The sequence below is a fragment of the Lissotriton vulgaris genome, chromosome 5 (assembly GCF_964263255.1).
Source record: "Lissotriton vulgaris chromosome 5, aLisVul1.2, whole genome shotgun sequence".
Classification (NCBI taxonomy): domain Eukaryota; kingdom Metazoa; phylum Chordata; class Amphibia; order Caudata; family Salamandridae; genus Lissotriton; species Lissotriton vulgaris.
Window position 1 is genome coordinate 398,518,821 of NC_141693.1, and position 16,926 is coordinate 398,535,746.

General features: G+C 43.6%; 1 protein-coding gene across 2 annotated transcripts in view; it reads left to right on the top strand.

Moving 5' to 3' along the window:
* Positions 1 to 16,926, top strand: part of CEP104 (centrosomal protein 104) — a 513,885-nt gene that overhangs the window by 236,208 nt on the left and 260,751 nt on the right. The window lies entirely within an intron of this gene.

Consider the following 16,926-nt stretch of genomic DNA (forward strand, 5'->3'; position numbering starts at 1 on the left):
GAATCAGTGTTGTGTACACTCTTCTATACATTATCCAGGTATTGAATGCCAGCTCTTGGCTTCATTGAAGTTAGTCTTTTCCTATTAGGTTCCATCATGCCTACATGTCATTCTCTTTACTTCCTTTGAAGTAGCGTGGTGACCTCACCAATGAGATACAAGTGTATTGATAGCTAATCGCTTAGGAAGTGTTGTTGTGTGAGCTTACACCCTGGATCATGTCTTTTGCATGAGATAATTGGTACGAAAGATAAGCCTACCTCGCCACTCCAGATGCAACAGAAACTGCACCTAATCAGAATCAAGTCACCACTAACCTCAACATTCAAATGAGGGTGTGGGAACAACGTGGAACCCACCAGTTTCCTTCCCGCATCAGCAGCATGAAAGACATCCAATTCTGCCTGGCACTGGCAGTAAAGGAGGATTGAAATATAGGAAAAGGCACACAAGAGAAATCATCCGGTCAGATAGGGATTCTCTCCGATTTTTTGCAGTCTCTAAAGAGTGATGGATTTTTTTATGACAAGATAATTTTACTGTTTTTCAAATGTTAACAGCAATACAGAAGATGGGGTAACTGTTGCGTCATAACGATATCTCATTGCAATTGGTGTCCCCAGTTCACCGTTGTTATATTGTGACAGTTGACATATACACGAAGAAAATCAAACCCCCAACTATTCCTACCCACCCTCAAACTGCCTCCCCACAACCAAGTTAAGATGTTCCCTTAAAATGTCAAACCTAGCAATACAGCAGCTGTATCAAAATGCCAATATGTATTATCTCTGTGACAGCTTTTCTATACTAAACAGAACACCAGACTACGTTTACCTCTCCTCTTACATCACCTTAAAATACACAATTGTTTCACTTAAGTGAATTCGCATGAATAGTAACATGTTAAAGAAATGAGACATACACAAAAGGTCTCTAGTAACTGATGCATTGTGGTAAATATTCAGCTTATAAATGGCACAGTACCTTTATCGTGCTAACGCCTAAATAATCGCTCTGTGATTGGTCTTGTTTTGATGTCCTATAGCAGTTATTAATGCTCCAAAACTTGACACCAATAAAAAACCAAGGTTGACACAGGATCTGCATTCATCACTGCTGACGCCCAAGAGACAATTGTTAAAGCAAAACTTTGAAGTTGTGACAGAGTACCTGTACATATGTGCATGGAACAGTAAAGGGGCCCAACAGGAGTACCCCGATTCAGAGAAGTAAGATTTAACTCTCGCAAGACAATAATGATAGAGGTTGATTAAATAATAGGATTTAGGAAAGTCTTTTAAGTGACTGCAGAACGAATTCCAAGAAGTGCTGCAAGGAGAAACCATCTTGGAAGATGTTCTCGACATCTGGCTTGAAGATAATCTCGACTAGAGAGTCAGAAACACAAGTGAAGACCTGAGCCCATTTAGAGGGACACAGGTGAAGAGCAGAGCGACATAGGTTCAGAGCAGAGTCTAACCAAAGGCTTCTTCTCCTGAACAGGGAGGAAAGCCAAGCAACTGCCCACGCCACGGATGTGGCTTTTATAGAATGTGGGGTTCTGGAACCTTGCAGTAGACCCTCGAATTCCATGGTAGCCCGCCTCTCAGATGAAACATACAGTCATGGCTTTTGGGATGCCTGCTTGTGGGACCGGATTCAATGTGATTGTGATGATGTGGAGGGCTAACAATTGTCACAACAGTCACAGTTCTGGGTGTCAGGAGTTCTGTCACAAGTGTAGACGACATCCTGAGTGGTAACGCTCTAAGCACAGCCAGTGGCGTAGCAAGGTCAGGTGGTACCCGGTGCGGAACATTTCTTATCACCGCCGGCTTGAAAAAATGGCAAACATAAAACAATAAAATACATTTTTTTGCCATTTTGTCACCTCCCTCAGTGATGACACTTGTCACTCCGTCTTGGAAAAAATGGCAAAATGTAGTTTAAAACATGTATGTTTGCCATTTTGTCATCCACCTCAGTGATGACACCCGGGGCAGCCTGCTCCCACCACACCCCCCTTCCTACGCCATTGAGCACAGCATGAAAGGGAGGCGGGCAATATAATGCCCATGGCCTGAAGTGGATAGGCATGCGAACAAGCACCTGTGACAGGTCATAGCACTATATGCCCTGAACGTCTCGGAATGCCTTGCGTTGGTGATGATGCCCCGCTTGATGGCCTGAGAAGCACTAGGGGCCTAGGTATTAAGCTGTCCCTAGAAATCGAATTATGGTAGCAAAGCGCCTGACAACCCCCAAAATCCTGCTAGAGCCCACAGATATAACTCATCTTAGACTAGCCATCGTGTCAAGATTTGCTGCAAATGGTTACGGAGGTAAAGAGGTCGAGTGGCGGGAGAGTCTGCCTCTGGATGGAAAATCGATGTTTCACATTAGACTGAAGACTGAAAAAACAATATACTTAAGGCCAGATGTACCAAGGTTTTTTGCAGGCGCGAATGGTGTTTAAACCCGTTGCTACCGCAAAAAATGTGTGGCCCATGTTCTAATCCTCTTTTGAGAGACGCAAAATAGTATTAGCGACTCGTTATTAGGAAGGGGCGTTCGAAGGGCGTTCCTTCCTAATAGGGACTCCTGAAGCTATTTATGACTGTTTTGTGACCACAAACAGTCGCAGTTTACCACCCTTCCCAGAAGGGTGGTAAACCACTCTCAAAAGGGAAGGGGACCCCAGGGGACCCCTTCCCCTTTGAGAGAGGCTCTCAAAATATTTTTTAAGGGCATGCAGTGGTCCCAGGGACCACTGCCTGCCCTTAAAAAATGAAACTGAAAAGTTTGATTTTTCTTTTTTAAATGCATCCCGTTTACCTTTAAGGAAAACGGCTGCATTTAAAAAAGAAAAACTGCCTTATTTATAAGCTGTCCCAGACATGGTGGTCTGCTGACCCCAGCAGGTCACCATCCCTGGGAGTGCCAGCCATTGGCAATGGGGTCGCAAATTGCAACAGCCTCATTAATTTGAATGATGCATGCAATTTGCGACCCCATTGGGAATTGCAAACAGTGTCTCAGACACTGTTGTGCATCCCAATTTGAGAGTCGCAAAGGCGACGTAATTTGTGACTCACAAATTGGTGAGTCGTACATCTGGCCCCTAGAATGCAATTCTCCATCTCTACAACTCAGCAACTACCAAGTCTTTCTGTCTGAAGTTTGCTGTCATGTTTTGTTCAGACAAGACATGGTGGCCTGGATTGATCAGCAGGTTGCCAGGGTTGTCTCCTTGTTCTAATCTTCATAATACCTGGAAAGTAACTGCACTTTGCATTTTGCTGCAGCACTCCACAAGACCAGGGTTTCATGCTTGTTTGCCCTCGAACGTTTTTCCAGCTCTTGCTGATAATCAAACTAACTGTTGTATGAAAATTACTAATAATGAAAATCTTTCACATATCCTTATATCAGTATTTCACTAATGTAGATAGAAATCTGAGGTAAATGACACTGAAGCCATGTAAAAACTCTTTGTAGTCTCAGACGCTATACTGTTCAAGACCCACTGTCCTTGGACAACTGTTTGCCAATCTCATTTGAGAAATGAATGGCACAATTGAATGTAGATCACTCTGTGGACAGATTCTTCCCACATCTAAAGCTTTTTTTACTGGAGACAGTACACTAGGTGGACATCAGCGACTGTCACTGCTATCATTGACACCCCAGCACGTATTTTTCTTTGCATGTCGATAGATAAAAAAGACTGCATGGAAGGCATTTGAAATTCAACACTTGTTTATTCATATGTCAGCATATAGTCCGGTCTTGACAGGTACACTGCTGCTGTTAAACCAGTAGTGTCCCAATCTCCAAATCCCACCAACTCTGGAACTGCTTTCAAATAATTGAATCTCATTTACACAAATCTTGAAACTTGAACGGATTACTCCCACTAGCGCTGTTCTTTTAGACTAAAATTGCACAGTTACTTCTGTAGGATGTTAGAAACTAATTTAGAGAGAAGCTGAATGAATTTTGAAGAAACGAACAAATTTTACAAAAACGTATTTTTAATTGTGATGACAATGATTTTAATATTGCACTAACCCTAGCGTGATTTGCACAGTATTTTGGTACCTACCTGACCTGCTAGAGCGAAGGGAATAGGGCACTCGTCCACGAGCACCAGCCGCCATCTTGGGACAGGGTCGGGATGCGGTCTAGCTCTTCTCCACTTCCGGGAGAGAGCTATTTAGAGCGAGCGAGCCCTCTGCTCTGTTGATTCTCATTTACACAAATCTTGAAACTTGAACGGATTACTCCCACTAGCGCTGTTCTTTTAGACTAAAATTGCACAGTTACTTCTGTAGGGTGTTAGAAACGAATTTAGAGAGAAGCTGAATGAATTTTGAAGAAACGAACAAATTTAAAAAAAAACGTATTTTTAATTGTGATGACAATGATTTTAATATTGCACTAACCCTAGCGTGATTTGCACAGTATTTTGGTACCTACCTGACCTGCTAGAGCGAAGGGAATAGGGCACTCGTCCACGAACACCAGCCGCCATCTTGGGGCAGGGTCGGGACGCGGTCTAGCTCTTCTCCACTTCCGGGAGGGAGCTATTTAGTCCTCGCTCGACTAGGATGCGCAGCGGACGAGCGCAGCGGGCGCACGCCGAAGACGCGCCTAAGACAAGCCTGTCTGCGCCCGTCCGAGCCAGATCCGGGCCCAGGGCCACCCCCCCTGGTCCTGCTATTATGCTGCATACCGCTTCTACCCTACGCTATACTTCCACACAGCTGAAGGAATGGAACACAGGACTGGGTACGTCTTGTCAAGTACTTCCGTTATTAAAACACTCATTATCTACACCCATATCATGTGCAGGTTGCTCTCACACTCTGCCACCTCCCCTGTCTGCGACAAATACTATAGCCCACTCCTTTATAACTGCCAGCGCTCCTCGCTTAGCGACACAGTATACTAGAGCTGCACTCATTAATTCACGCTCTCTCCCCAAACATAGTCTAGACATCAGGGAGAGCATTATTAATCATGAACTGGACATCTTATTCATCACAGAATCATGGGGAGATGATGCATCAGGCCCTGACTTTGTTCAAGCTACCCCTGAAGGTTATAGCGTAGCTAGACAAGATAGAGCCTCGGGGCGAGGCGGATGTGTTGGGATCTCTGCTTCTTAGAACTGTGGGAATGTTGCTAGGTGCTTGGAATGTTGTGATGTGAATAGCAGACAGTACAGAAGAAGCTGTGGAAGGAGCTGGAGGTCTCTCTACTTATAACTAATAAAGACTTACTTTAACTATCTACCCTGGATTGAAGATATCTTCTTTACATTGGCGACGAGGGAACCCTATACTCTGGCAGGGGCAGAGATTGGAATTGACCTCCACCCCTGGATGATACTACTACTGAATTTTACTGTGGTATACAAGTTACTCCTCCACTTTTGCTTCCTACTTTTCTTCTCAAAGCAGCAGCAACCTTGTGGTATGTACATTTTACCCTATATACTGCTCTCTATCTAAATCCTGAAAGTAGATAGATAGATTGAGTTTTATTTAAACTTCGCATCTTTTGACTGGCAGCTTGTAGCATTCAACACACAGGAAAATGAATGGTGTTGATATTAATAGATTTATTAGAACAACAAGGGCCCGCAGTAGCGGGATGAACAACTAGCATAAAAGATCAGCTGTCATCTGCCAACAAGAACAGGTGACGTCACTTAAATACATTCCTAACATTCTATGGTGATGCGGTATGACGCTGATAATAGAAAGGGAAAACATACTGTCATGACAATGTCCCATAACATTCAACATCTCCCTTCCTCCATGAAAACATAACCTGAATTAATTCCATAACATAGTCCTTAAATCTGGTAGGCAATTTTATAACTCTGCCCGTTCTTGAAGGCTGCCCCCCATTAAGATGGTTACCAACATCACTCATGCCAGTTACAGTATTTTCATTTCCCTCTGCTTCATGGTTTATCATGGAATCTTCCTGAACTAAAGCAGTGCCCTCAAAACTAGAAGAATGTCTGGCAGAGTTTCCATCGGAATCCAAAGGCGGTCCTCGACCGGCATTGGAATGTAACATATCTGGGCCACCAGACACATCATCCCATTCTAGAACACTATCATCTAGACTTCCTTCTCCCTCTTCTCCTTTTCTCATTATGATTTGTTCTTGACCTGGTTTCAGTTTTATTATATCATCTTTACTACGCCATCCTTCGCCTTCGACAAGCACAGCTCCTCCTGACGCTTTACCAACTCTCATTGGTTTGCTGAGCTTAGACTCTCCCTTGCTCACCAAACCAGGCTTTTTCACTAGCACCCAATCACCAGGTGCAATGATTTTATCCTTAGCTCTGTTCACCTTGTCAGAATATGTCTTGTTCTGCATTTGTTTACACATTATGTTCTCCCTCACATTTAGTTCCTTTTCACACACTTGTTCCGCTTCAACAGTTGTTTTTTCCCATTCTCCTATTTTCGGTGTAATGACATTGTTGCATACTCTCCCTCTCATCAAGAAAAATGGAGTAAACCCCGTAGCTTCCTTCGGCGTATTATTGTACGCATTGATCTTTGTCTTGATAAATTCTTTAACATCCATTTCATTTGCAACAGCCATTTGGATTCCTTCCTTAAAGAATCTGTTTATCCTCTCTACTTGACCGTTGCTCTTGGGACTGTAAAGGGGAGTTTTCTCCTGTTTTATTCCACGTTTTCCTAGAAATTCAACCATTGCTCGTGATACCAGTTGTGATCCATTATCAGACACCATAACCTTTGGTTGTCCTTCTCTTTCAAAGGTTTTTTCTAAAAAATTTATTACCACTTCCGTTGTGACCATTTTCACGAATTTGTAACACACCCATTTAGTGTAGTAGTCCGTTAAAACTATCAAATGTTTGCACTCATCCGGCAAAATATTGAAGGGTCCTGCAAAGTCTATTGCTATTTTAGCCCAGGGACCATCAGGGATTTGCACCATCTGCAATTCATTTTTTTCTATTCTCCAATGTTTGTCAGATCTTAAGCATTGCTCACATTTGTCAACAAAATTCCTGACTTCGCTGTCCACACCTGGCCACCAATAGTGCATTCTTAGAACGTTCCTTGTGGCCGTGGTGCCAGGATGCCCTCTGTGAGCCATCTGAATTATTTTCTGTCTGAGTCCTAATGGCGGCACAAAGACCTCACCCCTTTTTAAGAACCCATTTTCAAGAGTTAATTCATCACTCACTTGTTGATAACTCTTTAGTTCCCTTGGGTATATTCCTCACATGTGGCCATTTGGTTTGTACATATTCTTTCACCTTGGCCAAAACGGTATCTTCCTTCGTACTCTCTTCCCATTCCTTTTCACATATTGATCCTTCACACATCACCGTTGCGTCAATATGCGCAACTATGCATTCGTTGTCGCCCAGTTCCTCACTTTTTTTCTCTCTCACTGGCAATCTTGATAAGCAATCCGCTCTACTGTTCTTACCTCCTTTTATGTGTTCTATTTTGAAGTTAAATTCCTGAAGCTTTGACATCAGTCTGATCAGCCTGGAACTTGCGTTGCCATTGCCCCGACCCTTGCCGTCCATCATATACACAAGCGGTTTATGGTCGGTTACAAGTTTGAAACTCTTACCCCACAAATAGTCTTTGAGTTTGTGCACAGCCCATACACAAGCTAAAGTTTCCCGTTCAATTGTGCTGTAATGAATCTCCGTGTCATTTAGCTTCCTCGAAATAAAAGCTATTGTGTTCTCTTCGTTTCCTTTCCTTTGGCAGAACACAGCACCTATCCCTTCATTGCTTGCATCTACAGTCACTATGTTGTCAAGTTGTGGATCGTAGGGTTTCAGTGCTGGCGCTCTGGCTATTTCCTCTTTGACTGATCTGAATGCCTCAGCTTGTTCGTCATTCCACTCATATTTTACATTTTTCTTTAGTAGTTTCCTGAGTGGACCCACCATTTCTGCATATTTTTGGATAAACTTCGCATAATATTCACTGAGGCCAAGGAATGACTTGAGTGTTTCCTTATTTCTAGGTTCAGGGGCCTCCCTTATTGCACGAACTAAATCGTCCTTGGGTAAAATACCTTCAGCAGTTAGGACGTGCCCTAAATATTCAACCTCTTTTGTCATGAATTTGCATTTGTCTCTTGCAACTGTCATGCCTTTGTTTTTCAAGACCCCCAGAACTGCTCCAATCAGTTTTACGTGCTCACTTTCAGTTTTTGAATGTAACAGAATGTCGTCTTGAAAGGCTTCCACCCCTTTCATTTTTCCAAACAAGACATCCATGAGTTTCTAGAAGACTCCTGAAGATGACGCTAGGCCAAAAGGCAGTCTCACATACCTGAATGCTCCAAATGGCGTGATGAAGGTTGTTAATGGTTTAGACCTTTCAGACAGGCACACCTGATGATAAGCGGCCCTTAGGTCTATGATCGAAAAATATTTAGACCCTGATGTAGACTGAAGGATATCTTGAATCTTTGGCAGAGGATGACAGTTTACTATAATGTTTTTATTGAGTGACCTCAGGTCTACACACAACCTAATGTCCCCTGTCTTTTTCTTCTTTGATACTACTATAGCAGAAACCCATTCAGATTCCTCTGCTTCTTCGATCACACCTTCTTCCTTTAATTTTTCAAGCACTTCCCTTAACTCATTTTTTACAGATAAAGGCACTGATCTTACCTTGTGCTTACATGGAATTGCACCTTCTTTTAATTTGATGTCATGACTGAACCCCTTTACGCATCCAATTACATTTTTGAACACATCTTCATGTTTTTCAAAAACAGTATTCAAATCGCTGTCTTCTCTCTCCACACAAATACTATTCATCCACTCTTCCCTTAATATCACTGGGTCTTTTGCCCCCGGCACTAAAACCACCCCCAGCTGGGCTAAATCTCTCCATCCTACTAGTATTCTTCCCTTCTCAGCTACATAGACCTTTGTCTCGATCACTCTCCCCTTAAAGGTCACTGTGTCGACAAAATACCCCAACATATTTATATCCTTCTCTCCAAAAGCCTTTGGGTTCATATCAGATTCAGTTAATTGCACATCTTTCCACTTTTCCTCGAAAAGAGTATCAGATATGGTCGTTATTGGGGCACCTGAATCAGCAGTAAATTTCAGTTCAACCTCCCCAATCTTGACATCACTAATAGGACCTTTTATCTTTCCATCTTCCATTTCTATGTACAAAACAATATTCGCACACATTTCCTCATCAAAATTTCCTACTGTATTTATACTTGTGTTACTACTAATTCTTTTGGTCTTACATAGGGTTGAATAATGACCATACCTCTTGCATTTAATACATTTTTTCCCTGCCGCAGGGCAATTTTTAAAATCAGCTAGGTGGTCACTTGATCCACATCTAAAACAGCATAACTGCTTACCTCCCACCTTTCTTTCATTCACATTTCTTTCATATGTCTTACCATCACCCTTCTTCTTCTCCTGTAAATAAAACACATTAGTATTATTCCCTGTTGAAGACAGTTCTTTAGTGGAAGTCAGAGATCTCTCAATACCTCTAGCAATATCTATGACCTCCTGCAAGGTTGGTCTTTTGCATGCCAACAGTCTTTCCTGCACCTTCTTAGTATAACAGTAAAATACAATCTGATCCCTGATGTATACGTCTGTCATTTCCTTATACTCGCATTCTACTGCTAAAACTCTTAAACATGCAACATAGTCTTCTACAGACTCTCCTTCTTGCTGTCTCCTTTGAGCAAACTTATGCCTGGCAACCATGATATTGTTCTCCTCATCAAATTGCCTCTCCAATCTTTTCAATGCTTCCTGATACTCATTCATAGGGATAAATGTTCCAGGTGGATTTTCATATTCGGGCAGGCTGCCAAAGATGTCCTGACCTGCTTTACCTAATAACCCAAACAACAAAGAACACTTCCTTTCTGCATCGAAAGCTTTTCCATCTATTGAAATGATGTAATTTTTGAAAGCCCTAACCCACTTTTTCCATTTCATGGTGGGCTTACCGGGCTCATCCAAGAAACGAGGAGGAGCACATATATTATTGCATTCTGCCATGCTCAATCTTATGTTTTCCTTTATCTGCCTGTTACTTCCACAGAGATATTCACCTTGTTTTACTATTCTTTACCTCCGATTTATTTTTCTGAGGCTTACTTGTGTTATATCTTTCACACTTCGTCTCCTCTTTATCATTTACTTCTGCGCGCGTGTATTCCTTCAATCGCCTTAACAGCTTTGCGCTCGTTTGGCCGATGTTCTGAACTGCACTAAAAATGGCCGCACGCTGTTTACGTTGATGACGCGCCTTGTATGCACCAATCAGCGCGCTCCCGGCATGCCTCACGCGTCTCAGCTGAGGTAACTGACTGACGCCTCAGCTGAGCGCTGTCACCGAAGCGCGCGAAACACTCTTCTCGTCAGCTTCCACACAGCGCTGCTGCCTTGCAAGTATTCCTTCAGTTATTTCAAACGCTGCATTTCTTCCTCTCCAATCAGGTTTCACACAGCGTGGCAGCTCGGCAAAGTTCTTGCTGTATATTACACGCTGCACTTCCTTTCTTCGCACGTCATGAGTCTCTCAGCTTTACTTTACGCGCTGCTGCTCCTTAAAGCACATTAAACTTTCCTCAGTCAGCGCTCTCATTTCAACGCATTGTACTCACTCCGTGCTGCTTAGTCATCCGTTCCTCTCCGCAATTATATTTCGTGGATCGATCACGATCATCAATCATCGGCCGATCCTTCATTTACCTCCGCCGGCCCTTGTTGTGGAAAGACCCTCGTCGCCAATTGTAGCATTCAACACACAGGAAAATGAATGGTGTTGATATTAATAGATTTATTAGAACAACAAGGGCCCGCAGTAGCGGGATGAACAACTAGCATGAAAGATCAGCTGTCATCTGCCAACCAGAACAGGTGACGTCACTTAAATACATTCCTAACATTCTATGGTGATGCGGTATGACGCTGATAATAGAAAGGGAAAACATACTGTCATGACAATGTCCCATAACAGCATAACATTCAACACAGCTGTGCGACAAGAATCCTCATTTCGCTATTCTTGCCACTTTTGCGCTTTAACTTTCAACGTTTCTGGAGCTTTTTTCATCTTTAAATTGCTAAACGCTGAATGCCCAATGCTGAATGCTGAAAGATTTTATGGATTTCTATGATCGTCTACATATTTCAAATGTGCAGAAGATATCTTCAATCCAGGGTAGATAGTTGAAGTAAGTCTTTATTAGTTATATGTAGAGAGACCTCCAGCTCCTTCCACAGCTTCTTCTGTACTGTCTGCTATTCACATCACAACATTCCAAGCACCTAGCAACATTCCCACAGTTCTAAGAAGCAGAGATCCCAACACATCTCCCCCCATCACAATATCAGAAGAAATGTATAAATTAAACATATAAAGAAAATTAAACATACAGGAACAAATTAAAATCTATGGAGCATTACATTTTGCAACATTGCCACAGCTCCAAGCAGAACCATCATTTAGGATGAGAACATTTCTCTTCAAAAGCCATTATTCATAGGGACACTTATCGTGCCAAATTTGAGCCCATTCTAAGTACCAATTGCGAAGCTTTCGCATTTACTATCAACCTTACACACAAACAGGCTTTTAAAGGAACCCTGGTGTACAGGCCACCTGGAGCTCGAACCAAATTCTTAGCTGCACTCACTGAAATTATGGAATCAGCAATAGAATCCCCGACTTATACAATTCTTGGGGACTTTAATTTTCCATTGGAAAACTTGGAAAACAAAGATACACTCCAACTTATTACTGATATGCAGGCAATAGGACTGCAGCAGCTGGTGAAGGGCCCCACGCATGAAGCCGGACACACGCTGGATGGCCTGTTTACGAATGACCATGGCATTGAGTTGGTAGCAACACTACCTTTGATATGGTCTGACCACCAAGCCATTATTTTTAGGATTCGGATGCTACCACTCAAACCCCCTCAGACCAAAGATAGGGCATCAGTGGGGGCGCGGATGTGGAAAAACGCAGATATACCACATCTCTCAAATCTCTTGCTGTCATCTGCTCCAGAAAGCGGAGACGATACTGAAACTATGTCCATTAAATTTCAGGAATGGATCTTAAAAGCAGCGAACGAAGTTGCTCCTGAAAAAACTTATCGCCCCAATAGAACGACTCCATCTGCCCAGTGGTACACAGAAGAGCTGCGACTCCAGCGTCAGTTCTGTAGAAATTTAGAAAGGCGCTGGAGAAAGCACTATAGTCCATCGGCTAAGCAAGAATACAAAAGTGCTCTGGCGATATATAAGAAAGCTATTACCACACAAAAGAATCTTTTTTTCACTGGTCGTATTCAGCACGCCCAGAACTCAGCTAGGATGTTATTTCAAGTGGTGAATTCTCTGTCCAGTCCTCCAGCTGGATCCACAATAGGGAACTCGCAGGAATTCTGTACCGCCCTAGCCACATTTTTTACCACTAAAGTAATGGATATTTACTCCACTTTTTCTAAAGAGCCGGTAGGAAGAGCCGTTGATTTAACTATTCAACCAGCACTGAAGCACCCTTCCCTTACTCAGTTAGTCAGCTACCGAAGAGCAGGTCAACGCACTTGTTGGCAAGATTAAATCAGGCTCTCCGTTGGACCCATGTCCTCCGACCATAATGAACCAACTACACAATGTGGTTACCCAGCCGCTGACCAACATATGCAACTCCATCTTTAAGACAGGTGTCTATCCACAGACCTGGAAGAAGGCTATTGTTAAACCTTTGATTAAGAAGCCATCCTTAGACCCTACCATCACTTCCAACTACAGGCCAATTGCCTGCCTTCCATTCCCTGTCAAAATAGTGGAGGCAATAATGAATAAACAGCTCTCTGAGTTTATTGAACAACATAAGCTCCTAGATGACACTCAGTTCGGGTTCCGGAAGGGACACGGAACTGAGACAGCATTGATAAAGGCCTCGGATGAAATTCGAGAGATCATGGATTCGGGAGGTGCTGCAGTGCTCATCTTATTGGACCTGTCAGCTGCTTTTGACACGGTCGACCACGTCATCTTGGTCGACCGTGTCACAGCCCTTGGAATTAGTCATCTGGCTAAAGATCTTATAGCCTCCTTCCTAGTTAATCGCAAACAGGCAGTCAAATTGGGCAACTACTACTCGCCCACTTCTGAACTGCCCTGTGGAGTCCCTCAAGGATCCTCGCTAAGTCCCACGCTTTTTAATATCTATGTTGCGGACTTGGCGAGGGTTATTAAATCACATGGGATGCGATTAACTACCTACGCGAATGACACCCAGCTTGTGTTGGCGGTACATAAGAACGGTCCAGTGGTAGCAGCTAAGTTTCAGGAGGGGTTACTGGATGTACAATCATGGATGCACAGTAACTGCCTGAAACTTAATGCAGAGAAAACCGAAGTCATGACTTTCGGTAAGATCTCTCCCGAATGGTCCCCAACTTGGTGGCCCAGTCAGATGGGCTCCCCCCCGATTCCAGCTGTTAAGGTTAGGAATTTGGGAGTGATCTTTGATAACAGGCTATCTTTTGGTTATCATGTCAACAAGGTGGTCTCTCCTGCATTCTTCGTGCTGAAGAAAATAAAAAAACTCATGCCATACCTACCTGCTTCGGCAGGGAAAACACTGATCACCACCTTAGTGTTTTCGAAGCTGGACTATGGAAACGCCCTCTTCCTTGGCACACACAAATACATCCTGAACAAACTACAGTCTGTGCAAAATATGGCAGCACGGATTCTGCTTAATTATCCTTGGCGACACTCTACTTCAGTAGCCATACGCCATCTACATTGGCTAAGAGTGGAGAGCAGAATCAAATTCAAGGCTCTCTGCATCGCCTATAAGGCCATTCATCAGACTGGACCAAAGTTCTTAAAGGAAGCTTTTCAGGTGTACATACCTGGAAAGAATCTAAGATCAGCAGCAAGCTACCTATTGCATGTCCCCCGAACAAGAACGGCCACATGGGGAGATAGACGCTTCCAGGTAGCGACCCCCATACTGTGGAACACACTTCCCTTGTATATTAAAACAGCACCAACACTCATTGCCTTTCGTAAGGCCCTGAAAACTTGGTTATTTAATCAATAAGTTTGTGTCCTGAATTTTGTGTATCCTAGAGCATCTCATTGCGCCTAGACACCCTAGGGTATTAGTTGCGCATTAAAAATCCCATAAATAAATAAACCCAGAATGACTTATCCCATCTGATCGTAATTTTTTCATCCCATATCAGTGGAAACCCTCTCTACACTAACTGCTGCAGCTGTGAAGGATGAAAGTGCTTTCAGCTCTCTATTACCATATGCCTAATTGTGCATACTGCTGCACATCTATTTAGCCTCATACAAGGCTCATCCTGTGTAGAAGAAGACCCACTCATTTACAACTATAATTTGAGAGGAAGTGTATCTTCTGCAATATGCATAGGAATCTGCATCTTGATAATATAATCAGATGTTTTTAGTGAAAGTTGGAATATCAGACATAAAGTGCCATGCGGTTTAGCGAGATAAACTGCATCTGGCCATTTACATAGGTTTTTTTTTTTAAATATGTGTATTGGCATTTATAATCGTATACTTTAACATTTACATAAATTAACTCAGGATATGTTAATCTCCGGACACATATTGCTTACTTTTGCACTGCTGGGCGATGCACATATAATTGACACCGTTGTGAGCCTGCATTACACCCAAAAACAATGCACATCTCAATCCTTTTCCATCTACAATTAAACATTTGTTTCAGTGAATCATGTCTTTGGACATCTTCTTCCTACTATCCCATCCACTTGTGCCTTAAAAATGTCTCAACCATGGGGCCAATCTCGTGCTTGACTATTAAATACCTTCTTTAACTATTTCCACTTGCTAACATATTATAATTGTTATTATCCAATAAACAAGAAAACTTAAACAATGAGAACAATGTCAGCCTGTGCATGTTGGTGTCACTATCATTGCCTCCCCCAGCCCGGAGGATGATTTCTCGTTAGGGGATCCCTCAGGTTGGAGGAGGAGGAAAGGTGGGGGGAGACAAGGGGGAGGCCCACCTGGGCATCAAAGATGCTGCATATATCTCAAAGGTTTGGCAAATTTTCATGGCGGCACTGGGAAGGGGGAGGGGACAGGGAAACGAGTCCAGTGCAAGGGGTCCCCCGGCGAGAGCAGTGCCGCTCTTTAAAGCCCATCAGTCAGAGTCGGTCAATTCAGTTATGTCCCCCTCTTCCCCACTATTGGGGCCGCTCGGGTGTTCTAAGTTAAATAAGATCTCCCTCCACGCCTCTGTGATGGGGTGCTGCCCAGGCCTCCCAGCTCTTCTCTATGTAGTGCTCTACCCTCTGCTGCCACCCAATTGCAGATTTCTCTGTTCCAGACCTCAAGCTGTGGTCCTATTGCTGACTTCCATGTGATCGCAATTCGCCTCTTGGCCAGGGCTATGGATCGATGAATCGGTGACCCACCTTACGTTTCGGTGGTCAAGGGTATAACCCCAATAGGCAAACCTCAACTGAGTGGGCCAGCGGACGTCCCAGTGTATTGTTAATTTTAGTCATCACTGCATCCCAAAAGCCCTGTGTGTTTGTGCAGATTCATGTCATGTGTAAAAAGTCCGCATCCAGATGCCTCCATCTTGGGCACTCTCTAGGTTCCCCTCCAAATGCAGCCTGTATGCGGTGTGGAGCCATATACGACATCTGGACATAGTTAAACTGTAGATATTTTAGGCGGGTGTTGCGGATATCCTCTTAGGTGATTCCAAGACGTGGCGCCATTCATCAGTGAGTGTTTACTAAGAACTCTCTCCCAATTGCGAGCATCAGTGTTAGTGACTTCTCTAGGAGCGACGCATAGAGCCATTTTATTAGATGACCAGCGGTACCCAGCGTTATCAGTGCATGAAGGACCCCATGTGTAGGCTGCTCATCTCTTCCCGTACCTCACAGTCGTTCGAATTTCCGCACCAGTGTTTCATACATGAGGAATTGGCCACAGGTGGACCATAACTCTCCCCTAGTTCCGCAAAGAGGAGTAGGCAGTTATCTAGAAAACAGTCCCCGGATGTGTCTATCCCGGCCTCCGCCCAGGCCATCAATTGTTCCGCCCCTAAGATCGCCCGTGGTTCTCCAAAAGGCAACCCTGGCAGTGGCAACACTGGTGTATACCTCGGTCTATCCGGTAGTCTAACCATACACCTCCTCCAGCATTGCAAAGCTGTGGTTTGTAGAATCTATGTATAGAGGGTTTTAATGGCTGGGTTCAGCAATTTAGCAGGCAATAGTCGCGGGTATTGACCAGGCTCAGCCAAGAATGTTACCTTCTGGTTCACCCCCTCCAACCATTGCGCCACCCACTGACGTTGCGCAGCCAGCTGGTAAAATTCAAAATCCGGAACCCGAATCCACCCTCGCTCAGGGGGCGCTACGGAGTCTGCAACGCAACCCTGCGCCTGCCATCGGCCCAAATAAAGTCTTGCATCAGTGCATCTAGGGGCCTAAACCAGCCTACAGGCATCATTAACGGCAAATCTACAAAAAAATACAGCAGCTGAGACAGCATGCTTGGCATTTACATAGTTGTTGAAGGTTTATAAACTCTGCCAAATCAGCTGTGTCTTTCTGTCATGTAGGTCCTTCATCTTCCTAAGTAATTCCTTTATACATATCCCGACGTCCAGGGTTAGCAGTGAGGATGGGTTGGTATGACCCTAAGGATCTCGGTCGTATTTTGGAATAACATATACCTACACTTCTTCTGTAAACTTTGTTACTGTACAGTCATACAATCGGCAAAAAATAATAGAAAGACATAATGTATAAAGCAAAGCAATACGAGAACAGAGC